At 40.7% G+C, this 20,072-nt stretch overlaps 1 long non-coding RNA gene across 2 annotated transcripts; it reads left to right on the forward strand.

Moving 5' to 3' along the window:
- The first annotated feature begins 13,795 nt into the window (after positions 1–13,795).
- LOC145660188 (uncharacterized) lies at positions 13,796–19,104 on the forward strand. Of its 2 annotated transcripts, none has more exons than XR_014126369.1 (4): positions 13,796–13,967; positions 14,042–14,114; positions 15,611–15,794; positions 18,863–19,104. It is a non-coding gene; the product is annotated as an uncharacterized LOC145660188 (long non-coding RNA). The 2 variants fall into 2 exon arrangements; XR_014126371.1 differs by lacking the exon at positions 18,863–19,104 and adding an exon at positions 16,655–16,782.
- Positions 19,105–20,072: the final 968 nt, after the last annotated feature.

Raw genomic sequence — 20,072 nt, forward strand, 5'->3', positions numbered from 1 at the left:
GCGGCGTGTGGATAGGCGGGCACACCAGGGGCGGAGAGAGAGTGAGCCTGCCTGTCTGCATGCCGCCAGCATCTCTGGTCTGATCCTCAGACGAGCACGGCGCAGCAGCCGCGGTGGGGCATCCACGCGTTTCACGTGTCGACAGCGAGCAGTTGTGGACAGGTTGGTCGGTTTTTGTTTGCTAATGTTTCCGCTGACAGGGAGGGAGAGGTTTCGTGAAGACGTCAGGCATACATGGGTTGCCCCCCCCCCCTCCTTCCGACCACTCCAAAGGTAACGATGAGAGTCGTCTTTGCCCGGCCAGAGGGGCAGGGGAGTTCAGGTTCAGAAGAATGTCCGCAGTTCTGCGTCGTCCAGTTGATTCCGCTAATTCATTCTACACGCGGCTTGAGATAATTAGCTAATCCATACGGCCGGAACAAAATCCAGGGAAGGACTGTTACCTTCTTGGCCGGAAGCTCTCATCTCCGCTCCCAGACAGATGTCGAAATCGCAGTGAAGCGTGAGCGCTAACTTCCCTTGGCGTTCCGCCTCGTGTCCCCGAGGCCTGGGAGTGCATTCTGGGAGACTGCATGGTGTAGAGTTTTCCCAGTGTTGACGGGCTCCACTTCACTGGATAATCAGCTGATGAGCCGCATCGAATGGATTAGGGCTGTGAGAACAGAACAGTGCTGTCACAGTGTGTGTGTGTGTGTGTGTGTACCTTTGTATCTCCAGCACAAGACCCCCACGAGACCCAGCAGCAGGAGGAGGACAGCTCCCACAGCAGTAGTCATGAGAATATATAATAGATCACCAGCAGGGTTTTGGACATCTGTAGGCAAACGTTATACAAATGTTATGTGTATTTGTGTGCGTGTTAGTGTTTGTGTTTTTACACAGCATGTATTTTAATTGCTTTTTAAGATATTAGGAGACCATGTTGATATGCAGTAAATGCATGTTACCGTCAGTCAGAGTCTTTGCACTGTCAGTAGTGGAAGCGTCAGCTGGAGCCTTTGCACTTGTTTTGCCATCAAATCTTGATGTAAATTCTGTAGTTGAGATTCCTGGAGAGGGAGATGTGTTTGTTAGCATAAGATGGTGTACTGCTTTAGTACTACTTGTGTTTGCAAGTTTGGCTACAGTACTGACCCATTATAAATGTGTATAGGAACATTCAGGGTGGTTTACATTCATGACACTAGTAGACATGTGACTGCACCTGAGTGGGGGCAGGTGAACAAGCTCATCAGCGCATGTTTAAAAGTTTATTTAAAAACTAATTTTTATAATGAAGTGTTGACTTTCCAAGTAATGGTGTTATATCATAGAGTTAGCACTAATGCAATGGAATTATCCCTCTTGAGCATTGTGATACGGCCACAAAACAAATCAAATTATGTCAAAATAAAATTCCCAATGAAGTATTAGAAGTATTTAAAATATATATTTTAAATTTGTTTTGTATGTTGACCAAAAAGCTGTCAATTTAGGTATATAGCCTGTAATTGGACTTCTGTGGTTGGGAAATACAGTTTTGCACTGTCACTTTATTGACAGTGTCATAGTCAGGACACTTGAAGAAAAATGTCATTTTCAGGTAAAACATCTAATACTGGGTGAGATGACTCAAAAACAGATCACTTCTGTCATTTTGGGTATAGCCTTTAGTCATACTAGTGTGACTGAGAAATAGTTTGATGCTGGTAATTTCTTAGGACACATGACTTTGGACTTATGAAAGTTAATAAAAAATACAATTTTGAGGTAAAACATATGTATTTGGACAATTGGGAGCACATCTAGTACAAGATGCTAAGTCAAAAACAGTGGATTTCTGTCATTTTGTGAAGTATTGTGAAGTAATACATTTTACATCAAATTTGTATCTTTCATAAATTTTGACATGTCCTGACTATGACAACATCAAAGTGCCAGTGCAAAATAGAATTTCCCCAACCACAGTAGTTTGAGGTTTCAGTTCACACAGTTCCTACTTACTGTTTGTAGATGGTCATAGTTAGGATGCATGACTCTTTAAGAAAAATGTCATTATGAGGTAAAATAGATAAAATAGTTATTTGGACAACTGAACACATCTAGTACTAAGCAATGAATCAAAAACAGGACATTTCTGTCACTTTGGGTGTATAAGATGTAGTGTGGCTGGGAAACAATTTTACACTGGCAGTTTATTGATACTGTCATAGTCCAACTATGCACTTTAGAAATAACATGAAAGACAAAATGAGGGTCAGTGACATTATGGATTGTTTCCAGAAGATTAAGTTATAATTTAAATCCCAGTCAAGTATTTTTAAAGTACAAGACCACTTTAACCACAAATACATCCCTATAAAAATGGATGAAATGTATATTTACCCTGGACTTGTTTTAGCTGTGCTTTTGCAAACAAACACCTAACAAGCCACATCAGTGAGAAAACACTACTCCAGTGATTTGTAGCATTCATCCTATCTCCAGTATAATAGCCTTTGATAGTCTAATAGTGCTCTATAGGTGTAACAGGTGCTACAGGTATAATGTAACACTAATTTGCTAAAGTTTATGAGATTATCAATGCACTAAGAATACAGATCTAAATTACTTACCTTTAAAAGTAAGTCTGATGTATAGTTGTTCATATTCCTTATGCATACAATCGTAATCTCCCTCATCTTCCTCAGTCAGGTGTGATATGAGTAGAGAGAGATTTCCTGGAGAGTGAACAATACCCAGCTGAACTCTGTTTCTGTACTGTTCACTCTCACTGGAGATCACTTCCCATGTTTTACTGTTTGGGTTGTATTTCTTCCAGGTGAAATTTACAGGTTTGGCGTGTAGGTCTGTGCAGCTGTAGGGTAGCAGTACTGAGTCTCCTGTGTGTGCAGTGATGTGTTTTGTCTCCCTGTTGTGTTCCAATACTCAACCTGTAGAAACACACCCCACTGTCAGACTCCACCACATTTGCTTGTTAGATTAATAAATATTTACTTTAATATTATATGATTTTAGCATTGTTCTAATGACATTGACTATCCTTATAACAATGATAGTTATAGAAACATTTATTACATAAATGACAGCGGCACTCACACGTATTACAAACGATAATATGAACATGAAACGAGTGACATTTAAACAAACACGATGAACACGCATACGCTTTCACAATGACGAAGAAACATTAACACGTTACATCAACACGTTACACAGACAACGATCAACAACGCCGCACACCCTGACGTGAGTTTGAATACACACAGACGGAGCGAAGTACAGGTGTGTGTAGGCGTGGCCACAAATGAAAGTCCTCCCACTGCACGTGGCTGGCCAAACCACGTGCCTCGCGGGAGGCGAGCGTTCCGTGACACTAAATACACATTAATAAAGGCTGATTCTGTCAGACAGCTGTCATACAGTCTCTTTATAACACAATACTGCACGTTGGTTAGTTGACATAACACTTCATTCAAGAACTATAGGTTGGGGGTTTTTTTGTTCGTTTTTTTTTACATAAGTTTTAAATATGTTTGCAGTTAAAATAACATAACTAGACCCCCCCCAGGAGACAGAGTCGGCTGAGAATGAGTACTGCCACTATAACCACCCCAATACCCCCAGAGGAAAATCGGGGCTGATGACCAATACCGTCACGGCATCAGACCGTGGAGGCAGAACTGGTTGAAATATCATATAACTTTATAACTGCTGACTTTGTAGCTCAGTGTATTTCAGGCATGTCCAGCATATAACATTAATGATCAGATGTTGCTTACCAAGTGAGGTGTGACATCTTAGAACAGGCCAGATGCTTGCGGACAGCCGAGTTTTATTTGTAGCGGATTAAGCAACAATTGTAAAGTGAAACAGGCAGGGTAATAGCCAGATATAAACACACCAGGGAATTGCTCAGTACATGCGATAGAACAGTGATAATACTTGACAGGGAATTAATGGAACCAGAAAGAATAAATAGTGTAGCAAAGATGAGACATAGGAAACACTAGTAAACTGGTGATGAGGGAGTTGCAAACACAGACTGAGGGCGGTTGCGGTACATGAGATTACTAGGAAACCTGAACAGATGTGAGCACCTCAAACCATGTAGTACCTTCCTGTTCTTGACACTGGCTTGGGAGGCTGAAATAAAAAACCATATGACTCTGTTATAAATGAACGCTTTGACAATGACACTGTGTTGAAAGTGTTCTGGCCTGGTCCTTAAATAGAGTGTTTTATTTTGTTACTAATAAAATGGTGATTGATCTCTAATGCCACGCCAGTCTACCAGTCAAAGAAAGATCAGACAATATATGTATAACTCTGTGATAGAGCGTCAGTGTGGAAGCACTAGAATTCTTTATTTCAAGCCATTGATCAAGCACCACATCCAACACATGATATTGATCACATTATTGAAGTGCTCGTCTTTGTTCACTTTTCCACCTCGCCTCCCTGAGTTTGTCTGTGTGTTTAGTGAGGGGTTTGCCATTGTGTCTATACAGGCAAAGGTCTGAGTAGGAACAATTTTAACAGAAATGGAAACTTGTAGAGATGATCCAGTTAGATTCCCATTCCATATAGATTCCCATTTGTCATGATCAGTCCCTTCCATGTTCCGTGTTTTCCATGTCGTTTTGTTCCGTTCCATAGTTTCATTTTGTCCTCACAGTGATTGCGTACACCTGTCCCTCATTTCTAAGTTCATGTATTTAAACCCTGCTGTGTGCCTTGGTCGTTGTTGTTTATTGTTTGTTTGTTCAGAGGTTTGACTGTTTGTTTCATTTTGAATTAATGTTTGAATGTTTGATCCTTGTTTCTTTGTACTCCGTGTCTTTGTGTTTCCTAGCTTTAGTTCCTAGTTAGCCTTTGTGTGTTTTTGTTTTGTAATGTTTCCCAGTACTCTCCATGTCAGCTCTGTGACCCTGGACTGCTTTAATGACCCTGATTTTGGATTTTCCCCTATTAAATCTCGCCCCTCTTAGCACATGTGTCCGCCTCCTTACCGCTCAACGTTACACCATTCTCATCTTTTTGAAGACTTAAGCGTCTGTCACATCTAACTGCCACATCACTCCTTTTTTGCCTGAGTGGAGCAAAATCCGGTGATTGTGGGCGGTCTTGATATTGTGTAATTTTGGAGGTAACATAAGATAGGTGGTTAAGGTACTTGACATGTAATTGGAAAGTTGTTGGTTCAAACCCCACCCTGCTAAGTAGCCACTGTTGGGCTCCAGGCACTCAATTATTCAAGTTGTACTTGGTTATAGTTGTAAGTTGCTTTGGATGGAAGCATCAGTTAAGTCTAAATGTTTATTGTAATCAGCTTGTTGTTTTGAATATTTTAACATTCTGTTTCTAATGTTTGATCATTCATGATCACCCATCTAATTTTTACATTAGGCTACTTATGTTAGTTATGGGACAATGTTGTGCTAAGTTAACAATTACAATACAATACAATAGTCGCCTACAATAAAATACAATATTATAACTTGGAGTTCCAAATTTTTTAAAAAAAGGTTTTTATCAACAGAACTGGGGGGGTCAAGCCTGTCACACACACAGTTGATTGATACATGTTTATGTGTCATCACAGTAAAAGATCCAATACTGCCTCTTGCCTCATGATCGTAACACTGCCAGAATGCAATGTAGACAGAAAAGGTGGGTTACATAAAGTATCCAGTCTCTGCACCACACATTTAGTAGGTTAAACCCAAAGTTAGGCAGGCTGAATGGAAAAGCTGTGAGAAAGCAGGATATATTAGGACTAAGGAACCTAGTTACACATTTGAACATAACACATGTTAGGCTTTGCATAAGAGGATGCTCTTCATAATATAAATTGTATTTACAGGCTTAATTTGAAAGCAGATCATTTTTTTTAAGTTTTATGTGCATTAAACCTTTGTCTTCACCTCTGCCCTTGGTTTTAAGTACGATGCAGTAAATAATTACATTAACAAAAACTCTAAATATGTCACTTCACATATCAACTTGACATCAGAGTTGACTGTCAAACTTTTGTGTATGTCTATTTGCAACTTGTCATAGCAGAGCATTACCTACTTTTCAAATCAAAAATCTAAAATAAAACACATTAGTGATTTTGATCCAGCTGGTCCACCTACATTAATGATCTGCACACTGTGCAGTTTTCAGAATGATGAGCTGAAACCTGCCTAGGCGACAATTTACAGAGTAAGTGTGTTAAAGTAATGAAACTCTTACTTACACAGGACAAGATATTTTTACCATTTGGTAACGCCAAACATGACTTGGCAATAAGTCTACAAGTAACTCAGACAACCAAGACTTTGCTAGTGTATATCTAAGAAAACCCTAGAGCTGGATTTATTGAGATACATTTATTCATACAACCATTATTACAGTTGGATTTGGATAAAAAGTGTTTCACCTTTAATGGTGAGTTTGATGTTTTTATATTTCCACTGGTTAAAATAACACCTGTAGACTCCCTCATCCTCTTCAGTCAGGTGTGATATGTGTAGAGAGAGATTTCCTGGAGAGTGAGCAGTACCCAGCTGAACTCTGTTTCTGTACTGTTCACTCTCACTGGAGATCACATCCCATGAGTTTCTGTTTGTGTTGTGTTTCTTCCAGGTGAAACTCTCAGGTTTGGTGTGTCCGTCAGTACAGGAGCAGGGCAGCAGTACTGAGTCTCCTGTGCATGCAGTGATGTAGTCTGTCTTCTTTTTCTCTACCAACATGCAGCCTGCAGAAACACACATGATAAAGGCCTTCAGTATTAAACATGGCTGCACATGTAAATCTCAAATGGTTATTATTATATATGACATGCTTAACTATTATTATAATGTATGACATAATTATTACATATGACATACTTTAATGGTTATTATTATATAATATAAACATCTGCTGAAAAATATTTACTACACTCCTTCAAACCCGGGATCTTATGGAGGGGTCGAGAGTCTGCAAAGGTCCGTGGTGGATGAAAGCGGTAAACGGGTTGGTGATAAGGAAATAAAAAACTGGTTAGCAGATCAGGATGCATACACACTACATAAACCAATCTGTATAAAATTGAAAAGAAACAGAGTCATTGTAAAAAAAAAAACATAGATGAACAATGGCAGGCCGATTTGCTGGACATGACCAACATAACGGGAACATGAAAGTTAGGCTAACGTGCTAACTTTCCAAGTATGCTTGGGTACGCGTGATGAAAAACAAAACAGGTGCCGAGGTTACCAAAGCCTTTGTATCGATTCTAAAAGAAGGCAGAGTTCCTAAAAAACTTCAGCCTGATGAAGGGAAATAATTTTTAATAAAAGCTTCAAAACATTAATGAAAAAAACATAACGTCAATCACTTTGCTACCGGGACGGGACAAAAAGATTAAAGTTTAGAGTCGGCGATACCGTCAGAATTTCACGATTAAAAAGACATTGTGAGAAAGGGTACGAGCAGAACTTTACGGATGAATATTTGAATATTTTACCGTTTTTGAATGTCTAAGGAAAGACCCTCCCATATCAAATTACGGAATTTCGATGGGGAAAATGTAGATGGGACCTTTTATGAACAGGAGCTGCAAAATATTTTAGTGGGAAAAGATAAAGCCTTTAAAATAGAAAAAAATATATCTGAAAAAACTAGGAACCGATAAAAGATGTGCTTGATCAGGTGGGTTGGGTGGCCCAATAAATTTAACTCCTGGATTCCGGCCGAGGACGTCCTTAACATTGTGAAAGGTTAAAAGGTGGGGTGCTAAATCAAAATGAAATTATAATCCAATTACCATGGAAGAGAGCGGATTCTACGTGACTCTACTGAGCAACGCCTCCAAAGACATTTACCCCGATAATAAGATTTCGTGCTACACAACCAAATTTCTGAAGCCTATAGAGTTGGTGGGGGGATGGGAGGTCGCACTCACCGAGGTACAATACCCACACACGGTACTCGCTGAAGGAGCTAGACATTTTCACATTACCTTACACCCAAACAAGTATCAAAAAGTACACATACGTAGAAATCCCACTGCTTTCAGCCATTTCCGACAATTCTCCGATCGAATTTTATGTGGCAGGCAATGGTGATGATTATCTGGAGTTGAATAACACCGTTTTGCATCTAAGATGTAAAATCACAAACCTCGACGGGAGTAACATTGCTAACGATGCTAAGGTCGGCGTGGTAAACTATCCTATAGCGTCTCTGTTTTCACAAGTGGATGTTATGTTGGGTGACCGTTTCATCAGCCAAGCGAGTAACACGTACCCCTACATAGCCGTCATTGAATGTCTTGAATTATAGTAGGGACACTCTGGAAACACAATTTTCTGCCGGGTTGTTTTACAGAGACACAGAAGGACATATGGAGGCTACGGACCCGACGGGGCATAACCTTGGACTCAGGACCAGAGACGCTTTCAGCGCCGAAAGTAAAACCTTTGAATTTATCGGACACATTCATTCTGACATATTTTTTCAGGATAAACTTTTACTGAACGGCGTTGATATGAAAATTAAAATGGTGTGGAGTAAAGATGAGTTTTGTCTAATGAAAGAAGGAGCCGGTGATTATGTTCTAAAAATACTCATGGCTTCTCTGTTTGTGAAAAAAAGTGTCCGTTTCACCAGCTGTTAAATTAGGTCACGCACTGGCTCTTTTAAGCGCCACCGCCAAATACCCCATCGACAGAGTTTGTATGAAAACCAACCTTCAGTTTACCATCCGGGGGTCGTGTGTGCACCCAAGAAAACCTCTTCCTCGGACTGCTCCCTAAAACTCTTATTATTGGGATGCTTGACAATGAGGCTTACAGTGGAGCCTACCATAAAAATCCTTTTAATTGTGGCCACAAATGAAAGTCCTCCCACTGCACGTGGCGGGAGGCGAGCGTACCGTGACAGTGAGTAGCTTCTCATTTGTTAAACAACCATGTGGAAAGACACATCCTGTGGTCGTGGAAAAGATGTTAAAACCCAGTGACAGAGCAGTGCAAGAACAGGTGACTCGAGCACTAGATAATGCTTCATATCAAAAAGTCAAAGATGAATGCTCATTGGTGGTGTGATTTTGTGCAGTAATACATTTAATGTTTTGTGAAAATAAGATAAGGCATTAAAAAACAAAAGTAATAAATCAGCGAAGGTTTGACAAGGATACACATTGTCACTGACGCAAAATGCCACCGTCACAGTATCCCTCCTGTATTTCTTTCTCAGTAGCTCCACCTAGTGGAGGATTTAGTGCTGGGTAACCTTGAATGAGTATGTGCAAATACAAATACAAGATTTTTATAATCCATTCATATTTTAATAAAACTGATGAAGATCTTAAACTGAACCGCTGGCCGAGCCAAAGACTGTCAGATGGAGTTTTTTAATTTTTTTATTTTATTTTTATAAAGAATCTAAAGTCATCTAGTCAACTGACCAGACAAACCGTTACACTGATAGAATTCAGCTGGTTGCTGCTCCAGGAAATTTCTCTCTATTCATATCTGGTCTGACTAAAGAGGACAGGGGACAGTACAGGTGTAGTGTCAGCAGTCATCATCTTATAGAGGTCAAACTCCAAGTAACAGGTAAACCAACCTCTTGTATATTTATAGTATGCATGAAATGTTGACTACCCTTAGTGATTGGTCTGTACCAATGACTATCGTACTATGAATAAAAATACAGTCAACTAGACAAATATGGAATGCTATTCTCATCTAAAATATGAATCTGAACCCACTGATGCAACACTAATAGATCACAGACCTGAAACACTCAGAAATAAAATATGACATTCTGTTTGTGCTTTATTTTAATCTCCCCATATTTAGTCCAAGGTGCCTGGGTCATGTGGTCAGAAACTGACCAGTGATAAAATAGTGGATCTCTAACACAAAATATTCATGGCCACAGATAGGCTGTACTTTCTAACTGTGGACATACTAGGTGTTTCTATTAGAGTATAAACACCCTGGAATTGTGGCTGACATGAGGCATATAAAGACATTTAGATTTCTGGTTGTTTGAGCTCCAAGTTTCAAGAATCATTGAGAAAATAAACTGCCTGACCAAAAAAAAGGTCACACACTCTAATATTTCATTGGGCCGCCTTTAGCTTTGATTACGGCATGTGTTCGCTGTGACATCATTTCCACAAGCAAGTCACAACATTTATTTCTGTCCAGAGTTGCATCAATTTTTCCCCAAGATCTTGTATTGATGATGGGAGATTTGGACCACTGTGCAAAGTCTTCTCCAGCACATCCCAAAAATTCTCAATGGGGTTCAGGTCTGGACTCTGTGGTGGCCAATCCATGTGTGAAAATGATGTCTCATGCTGGTGAACCACTCTTTTACAATTTGAGCCTGATGAATCCTGGCATTGTCATCTTGGAATATGCCCATGCCATCAGGGAAGAAAAAAATCCATTGATGGAATAACCTGGTCATTCAGTATATTCAGATAGTCAGCTGACCTCATTCTTTGGGCACATAACGTTGTTGAACCTAGACCTGACCAACTGCAGCAACCCCAGATCATAGCACTGCCCCCACAGGCTTGTACGGTAGGCACTAGGCATGATGGATGCATCATTTCAGCCGCCTCTCTTCTTATCCTGATGCACCCATCACTCTGGAACAGGGTAAATCTAGACTCATCAGACCAAATGACCTTCTTCCATTGCTCCAGAGTCCAATATTTATGCTCCCTAGCAAACTGAAGCCATTTTTGCCGGTTAGCCTCACTGACAAGTGGTTTTCTTAAGGCTACACAGCTGTTTAGTCCCAATCCCTTGAGTTCACTTCACATTGTGCGTGTGTAAATGCTCCTACTTTCACTATTAAACATGTCCATGAGTTCTACTGTTGTTTTTCTATGATTTGATTTCACTACACGTTTAAGTGATCACCGAGCACGATCATTCAAGATTTCTTTCCGACCACATTCCTTCTTCGAAGATGATGTTTCCCCGCTGTCCTTCCACTTTTTAATAAGGCATTGGCCAGTTCTTAACCTGATTCTAGTAGTTTCAGCATCTCCTTAGATGTTCTCTCTGCTTGATGTATGCCAATAATTTGACACTTCTGAAACAGATTAACATCTTTTCCACGACCACAGGATGTGTCTTTCGACATGGTTGTTTAACAACTGAGAAGGTACTCACTGCATCAGTTAGGGTTAAATAACTTGTTTCCAGCTGAAACATAATCAACTATGCAGTAATTATCCAATGGGAGGCTCTTACCTATTTGCTTAGTTAAATCCAGGTGGTGACCTTTTTTTTTTTGGACATGTAGTGTATGATTCACAGTATTAAGTCCCACCTCTTTGATATCTGCAATTATTTGATTCTCTCACAGAAAATTATTGATTTGTATTTAAAAGAAAAGGCAATTTGCTTGCTTCAGAAAGGAAACACTGCACCTACCGAGCCCTGTAGCCTCAGACTAAGCTGTTGTATTACCACCACTGACACACAGCAAACTGACACACAGGAAACTGAACATTTCTGCTTGTACAAATTGTAAATCCATCAGTTCTGTAGTATAAAATCTAAAGCTAAATGTACAAAATACATAACAGCCCTGAACCCTCATTACTTATAACTGATCACACTTTGCTATTCTTGCAGAGCCTCCATATAAACCTAGAAAGCCTAAGAGAGAGTAATGGAATTTACAAACTCAAAAAAATGATTTATTGCTTGATTTGTTTTCACCCTCCATTTATATATATATAAATTATTGTTGTTATTATTATTATTATATGATTTATGATGTGACAATATTATATGAAAATAATTTAAAACACAATGAGGGATCCTCAAAATAGTTTTATTGACTTAAAAAAAAATTAAAATGTAATTGTGAAATATTCAAGTGATTAAAGTAAATAAAACTTCCGAGTCTTAAACGAATACGTACCACCCAGTCTTTAATGTCCGCTGCCGGTCATGTAGTCATACTCAAACTTGCGTATGGATCTCGGGTGGGGGTGTGGGGGTGGGTGTGGGTGTGTCTCTCTCTCTCTCTCTCTCTCTCTCTCTCTCTCTCTCTCTCTCTCTCTCACCCACTCATTCACCCCTCCCGCTCCCTCCCATTGGTTGATTCTCTAGAGGTTACACCTCCTCACCCCCCCTCCCCCCAACATGCAGGAAAAACTTTCTGACAAAATATGATATAAGGTGAAAAAAAAAAAACTCCTCCCAGGGTCAGAAATACACTCCTCATTTGACTCCTCAATTTTGCCGCCTTTTCTTTCTACCCAACCACCCGGTCTGACCAATCCCGTGCAGCGTGCAACTCCTCCCACAAAACCAGACCCGCTCATTTAAATTTAGTTGTACCCCAGATGTTTGAGTAGAAATAATTTAAATAATTATTTAATAGTGAAATAATGTGATTAAAGAAAATAAAATTTTTTAGTCTCATACTACACCAGTTTTCTCCACTTTCTCTATCTGTTCAGTGTCCTCTCTGACACACACTCTGCAGTCAGAGGTCATTGACACACTCTCTCTCTCTCTCTCTCTCTCTCTCTCTCTCTCTCTCTCTCTCTCTCTCTCTCTCTCTCTCTCTCTCTCTCTCTCTCTCTCTCTCTCTCTCTCTCTCTCTCTCTCTCTCTCTCTCTCTCTCTCACACACACACCTCCCACACCTCTTCACATCTTATTTGCCAGATGTACTCAAACAAGGCAATAAGCAAACTTTTCAGAAAACATCACAAAGTTTTAATTAATTTATTTTGTCTGATCTCTAACCATTGTGGTTACTCTATAAGTTTTATCACACAAGGTTTTTGTCCGTTATCACACGTTGTACTCCTACCACTTTCAGTGCATTCCACAACTGAGAGCGGTGTTGGGGGAGGGACGTAATTTACAACTTCTATCCGAAAACCATTTCTATCCCCACCGACTTTTTCTTAAAGCCGTGTTTTCGGTATTTCAATCCTTTAGTTCACAACAGGTAAGCAATTCAGTAATGCTTAACTAATTCATGCTATACCTTATATTCGTATAAGTTACTAAAAAGGCTGACGTGTATTTAGCTATTTATTTAGCTAATGGATGAAATACTTTATCGTGCGTTGTATGATTTAACTCAGTGGGGCTTAGCGTCGTAATTAATTTCAGATCTAGATAAAACATACATTTTAACAATCAATGCGTATTATCTACAAGCTATCGTAAGTATTCTTTTGCGAGCTATCTAGGAAAGGATATTGTCAATGTCTTTATTCTGATGATTAATGGTCAATATGTAATATGACCGCTATGCCATAGAGTACGTGAAACATTTTGATCGACTAAAACTCTTTTGATCGACGGCTATTCTTATTCTCAGGGCTAGCTAAATAGAAAAAACTTTAGCTTCGAAGTGGGTGAATCTATTTACTTAAATTAACCAGTACATGACCTGACATAAATGCGGTTTTGGTATAAAGGATATCATTATGGTGATCTTTTCTACTCATGGTCTATAAGTCTGTTCTATGTATTTCCATAGTTTCCGACGTTCACGACTTCCTTGACTCTGTGGAGAGAATTGCCGACCAAGGTAATTTCTTATTTGTGAACTTTTATAAATTTTAATTGTATGTATTTGTTTTGTTTACATTTTTGTTACTTTTATTTGCAGATATAAGGAAACAAGCTGATGAAACAGTTCATATATTGAATGAGTTGTTACAAGGTAATCTTTTCTAGAGTGCGTCTACCATATGTTAAAAGATCGCTTTATGTCTAAAAGTTTATGCAGTGCGTTAATTTGTCACACAGGCAGAGGGGGTGAATCCCTCTACTGTCATCCACTATTCATCGAGCCTTCTGGCGGAGCTCACAAATATTTCACCTCTTACAACCGGCAACGTCTACAGAAACGTATACAGAGGTCACTGTGGCTTATAACATACGTCTAAATAATTCTAGGCATATTCACGCTGTTCAACCACACTAACCTGTAGGCCACCATCTCCACGTAAGTATATTTTTAAAAGCATGTTTATTAATCGCATTTATACTAGAATAATTGGATCAACTTTCTTTTCTAAGATGACTCGGACGACGAGGATGATTGACAGCTGTCAAATCAACCAATCAAATCAAGCAATAAATCATTTTGACGGTTAGTAAATACCATTACTCTCTCTGTTCACAAATAGCTGCCATTTTATGCAAATTTCGTGGGTATGTTGGATAGCCTAAAATGGGTTTTACGAGCAGATGTACTTAAAATTTAAATGGTTTACAATTCTAATTTTTCAGAAATATCTGATTCAAAGTTGCAGAAAAAAATGCTGCTTTCCAGCATTTGCTCATTTTTGGGGCTTGAAAATCATAGTTTTAAATCTGGCTAAGCAGTATGACTTCTCAAGCATTAGGATGCAAAATTCAGACAACCCCACCAAAGTTCTCTTGTTTCTTACCCTTCGAGAAACAGACTGTTGCTAACTGGGCATAATATGAAGAGTTTTACTTTATCTCTGTAGTTCTCTCATTGGCATTTAGAGCATAACCTATTGCACAAATTCTGTATGCTTGACATTGCCTTGCAAGGATTTTTTCTTTGCCATAGACTTGATGAAAGTAACTTTTAAAATTGAGCTAATTAGCATAAACCTTTTTAGGAAACAAAATAAGGACACACTCACTAAAGTTTATACTTCCTGTACTAATGTTTGAAAGTCTTGAATTAGCATAGACATTATGCTACGAGTTTTAATTAATCAGTTTGGCGATTTGTTAAGGAGCCTGACTTTGCTCTGTGAAGAACAGCCCTCCATTCAACTGTAAGGACAGCAGTTACACATTTACCAAGAAAAGTGTTTCAGCCTGGTATTGAACTAGGTACTTTCTGCCTGTAAAACAAACATGATAACCACTACACTACAGAAACCATACAGCAAGGGGACTTCTGGATCCATCCAGCATTTCCTCCTTTTTGGTGCCTGAAAGGCATAGTTTAAAAACTGGCTTGAATTGTCTTCTCCCCATTAGGATGCAAAATTCAATCCCACAAACCAACGTTTTCTTGTTTCATTGCCTTTGAGGGACAGAATGTTACTCTCTAGGAATAATATGATGAGCTTTACGTGATCACTGTAGGCTGTTGCCTGCAGTGTTTACTCTGCTCAGTAAAGCCATACATTTCTAGCGGCATGCGACTCCCATCTTGCCTGCTTCTCAAAACTAACATTATGGTTTAATATATATTTGAAGTACAGTTGTTTTCTATTGATTTTGATTAATCAGCATTTCAAGAAACGTCAGTTGTACTGCGTTTATTTCACCATCGTCTCAACAACATATCAGCAAGAATGTGTTCTGATTGTCATTAAGAACATAATATGATTAGATTTATAGATCAAAACAACAATTAATCAAATTATATTTATCAAATGGAGCAAAATGAAGCTTGTGAAGAAAATACTAATATTTTCTTAATACACTTTCAAGAAGTAGTGGGGACAATGTAAGTTCAGAAATGGATGGGGACAGGGTAAATTGCATCTGGCAGTTGTCTCGGGTATTTCCAATGCTGTGCCTCATGAGCTGAAAACTAACTTTGTGGTGTACCATGTTACGCAGGTTTTAAACTAACATGGATTTTCGCTGAAACAGAATCCATCCTTATAACCAACGACATAGACATCGGCACCATTCCCCCACATCACAGTGTCACACCTTTCCACATGGACACCACAAGGCGGCAGATGAGGAGATGATGGGAGAGTGGCTGAGGAAGATGAGGGAGGAGCAGCAGACACTGAAGGAGGAGAGAGACATGGCAGGTTCTCCTGCAGATGTGAGTGAATGTATCTATTTTCATCCAGCATTCATTTTATGCATCATCTATAGGTTTTCTGTTTATCTGTCTGGAGTTGGTATTCTCAAAGCATTCCATTCTTAATATCATGGTAACCAGAATGAAGTCATTTTAATGACTTAACATGTCAGAATAATCTTGGCTCTGCAATGGGAAGCACTAATTTTTGTGTTAGATATGCAGGTAGCAGTCTATAGCAGACTATAAACTTAAGAGAACTCGAATGAATAGTGAATCTGAGAAGATATGGTAGTAAGAATAACACACTTTAATAGCAAAAGCAAATCCATTCACAGCCACTTATAAAAACATCTGTTTTCCTCAACACACAATCAGCTTTTTCATTCATGAAGCAAAGTGATGGGAATCAGGAACCAGTTCCAAATTGCCCGATCCATCAGAATTATACGACTCCGAGATGAAGACTTCTTTTTAGCATTGCTTGTGCATTTTTCTGAATTAGGCATTGTGCAAAACTAACATTGAGTGTCATGATTTCAATCTCTTACAAACATGCAAGAAGGTGTCATGGAGGAGAGGCGTGGCTTCTTTTCATGAAAAAAAGATAACAGAGGTGCATGGATTGTCTGGAATATGACCATTTCAAGTAAGAGTGGAATCACAAGACGTATGTCGAAACATCTTTCGATGCAACTTGGTCCAACATTCCAGAAATACCATGTGCTGCTGCTTCCCAGTCGAGCAGGATGTCCCATCCCCCAGATAAATATGCTGCATTAGAATAAAGTTAACACTATGCTGCCAGGCTTAGCAAGTTATTTCTTTGATTAAATGAAAATGAACACTGTACAAACCTCCTCTACTTTCATGCATATTAGATGAGGATGGACACACTGTTGCTCCAGCCAGCTGGAAGACTCAACATCAGCCCCCAGCTGAAAGCTCCATCTCATGCTTGCTGCACAGTGATGGAGAGTGAGCATAGCAGGGGTGAATGCATCACTGTGCCAGATAGGCAGGCAGGGAGGCAGACAGGCAAGTAAACTGGGCAGGCAGGTGGGCAGGTGGCAGGGTAAGCAGAGAGGCTGGGGAGGCAGGGAGGCAGGGAGGGAGGGTGCACAGGCAGGCAGGCAGGGAGGGTGGTAGGCTGGGGAGGCAGGGAGGGAGGGAGGGAGGGAGTCTGGGAAGACAAGCAGGCTGGCAGACAAGCAGGGAGAGATGGAGGGAGGGAGGGGGCTGAGGAGTGAGGGAGACAGGCAAACAGGGAGGGAGGCAGACTGGCACATAAGCTGGGCAGGCAGGCAAGTGGGTGGGCAGGAGGGTAAGCAGAGAGGCTGGGGAGGCAGGCAGGCAGGGAGGGAGAGAGAGGCACTGGGGAGGCAGGTGGGGAAGGCAGGAAGGGAGGGAGGCTTTGGAGGTAAGCAGGTAGGCAGGCAGGCAAGCTGGGTGGGCAGAGAGGCTGGAGTGAGGCTGGGGAGTCAGGCAAGCAGGCTTGGATGGAGGGAGGCAGGGAGGGTGGGGAGGCAAGCAGGCAGGGAGAGAGCAAGAACACTGGGTACACTGGGGAGGAAAGGAGGGAGGCATGAAGGGAGGGAGGGAGTCTGGGGTTACATGTGGCCAGATGAACAGAATGTATTCCAAACCTCCCCTCAGGAGTCTGCGTCTCCATTCAGATCTACCGGCCATGGGTAGCCCCAGCCTCCCCTCGGTGTCTGGGTCTCGATTCTAATCATGTGGCCACATGTATTCCCAGCCTCCCCTGGAGTATGGGTCACATGCTGCTTGTCTGGCCTCATGTATCCCCAGCCTCCCTCCCTCCCACCCTGGCTGCCTACCTGCCTCACTGCCTCCTGAGCCTCCCTCACTCCCTCCCTCCCTGTCAGCCTCCCTGCCTCCTTCTCTCCCCAGCCTCCCTCCCTCCGTGCCTGCCTGCCTCCCCAGCCTTTTTCTCTCTGGCCTGCCTGCCTACGCTCCTCCCAGTGCCGCGCCTGCAAACCTCCCACGCCTTCCATCGCTGAGTGCAGCCGCACCTCCAGACCTCCTGAGCCTGCCATCGCTGAACGCAACCATGACTCGGCACCCACATCGGACATGCAGGTGGACGCTCAGGACACGTCAGACGTGCTCGTGAACGCTCAGCTCATGCTCCACTGGTGCCCACGCCCTACGACACTTCTGTAACTGCATCTACATAATGTATCTATACCTGTTTGTGTGAACTTGGTAAAAACCTGTTACCCTGCCTTGTGGCATCGGTGTTCCTTTACCTGTTCCAGTAGCTGCACTCATGCCTGTTGTTTATTTTGTTGCTGTGCCTGTCTCAGTTTTGTTTAACATAATTACGTCTGCCTTTGCTTCTGTGCTTGTCCCTGTTCCCGCAGCTATCCCAGTTTTTCTCCTCTCCTGTCTCTGTGCTCGCCTCCTGTTCTAGCCATGTTGCCAGTCCCACTCCTTTTCCCTCAGTCTGTCCCAATTCCTGTGCCTGTCCATGGTTTACAGTCTCGTCTAGCATAAGTAACCTGGTTCTGTGCTTCATCGTTGTTCTCCTGTTAGCCGTTCCTTAGTGTTAAGTTTCCTTAGTTGCCTTGTTATCAGCCTCGCCCTGTTAGCCTGCTTAGTCTTCTGATTCTTTCCCTCATTCTATTCTGTGTTGTTTTTCTTGTTCATTTTTTTATATTAAACTTCTTATTTATTTGTTAATCCTGTCTGTTCGTTTACTCATTCTCATTAGGGTTTGCCTAGTCATTGTTCCAGTTCACTCTCACATCCGAGGCATTGTTACTTTGTATATGTGTTCACCCTCAGCCTCCCAACCATTACACTCATGTGGTTCCTTATTTCCCAAAATCCAGATGTATTATTAAGTACATTTTAAATAGAAAAATAAAGATGCAGACTTGAGAATTAATTGAAGAGAATAGCAGGCCCTGTGTTTTTGCTGTTCAATATAACATACAAACAAGGCATATGGTAAATATGCTGCGTTAGAGTAATGTGAACACCACACAGGCAGGTTTAGCAGGTTATTTCTTTGACTAAATTAAAATGAACGTTGTGCAAACATTCTCTGCTTTCATCCATTTTAGATGAGGATGGACAGACGGTTGTTCCAGCCAGCTGCAAGACTCACCGTCCCCCCCCCCAGCTGAAAGCTCCATCTCATGCTTGCTGTGAGTGTGGCAACGGTGAACACGTCACTGTGCCCATCACTGCATCATGGAAGAGACACTGAGACACTGTGATGAAGAGGAGGAAGAGGACTACACTCAGATCATTATTATGATCATGTGGCATGGTTTAAAACATGAAGCTTCAATAAAGCCATTAAACTAAACCATTTGGTGGTACTAATATAATAATAATAATAGTAAACTTTAGTTGTATACAACTTTTTAAAATTGTAGTACAAGATAAGAGTACACACAATCAAGATTAAAAAAAAAACAATGATAAAAACCTGGATAATAAAATCATAGAACATAAAATCTGTTCAATATAAACTGTATAATATAAACAGTGAAATAAATTTGGTAAGAGAGATAAAACTAGACAGATTTACAATATAATTTTTTTTTTACGTTCCATGTAATTTTCATACGCCCAAACTGTGATGGAGTTTGCAGATCGGTGCCCTTCAAAACTATTTAGAATGAAAGAGCTCAATAGCATTTATGGCAGACCCCAACCACCAGGCTCCACCCACCAGGCCCCACCCCACAATCTTTACATTCACTGTATATAAAAGATAAATATGTTTCTATGATTCTATGTTATATATGTTATATATGTAAAGTATAATAATGCTATAAGGATGGATTAAATGAAGGGTCAGTATCACTGCCCAGACAGAACACATATTGCATCTGAGAAAGAAAGGTCAGACTACATCAGGAATCCACCAGAGCCAAACTGTAATGTGGACATTGTGTGGTCCAGCTGTGGCCATGCAGATGATGGTCATGACTAAGGTAACTACTGTCATCCACTGCTTGAAGCTCACCTAACTTCGTGGTAAGCTACCATCAGACAGTATGCTCACAAATGTAAATGCAGCAATAAGCACAATACCAACAACCTGTATAACTGAAACCAACAAACTGGTATATACCACTGTAGTAGTTAAGCTCAAGATCCTAGCATACAGAATGCAAGCAACAGGCCACTTCCACTATGCCCCCTGGAAACAGAGGCTTGAAACCAATATAAAGCCAACTTGAAGTCAGCTAATTGACAGATCTTCAGAAGGAGATAAAGACCAAATATGTGGCCTGGTTACAGAAGAAATACAATGGGTGG

The sequence above is a fragment of the Electrophorus electricus genome, chromosome 2 (genome assembly GCF_041902795.1).
Source record: "Electrophorus electricus isolate QZ-2024a chromosome 2, ASM4190279v1, whole genome shotgun sequence".
Lineage (NCBI taxonomy): Eukaryota > Metazoa > Chordata > Actinopteri > Gymnotiformes > Gymnotidae > Electrophorus > Electrophorus electricus.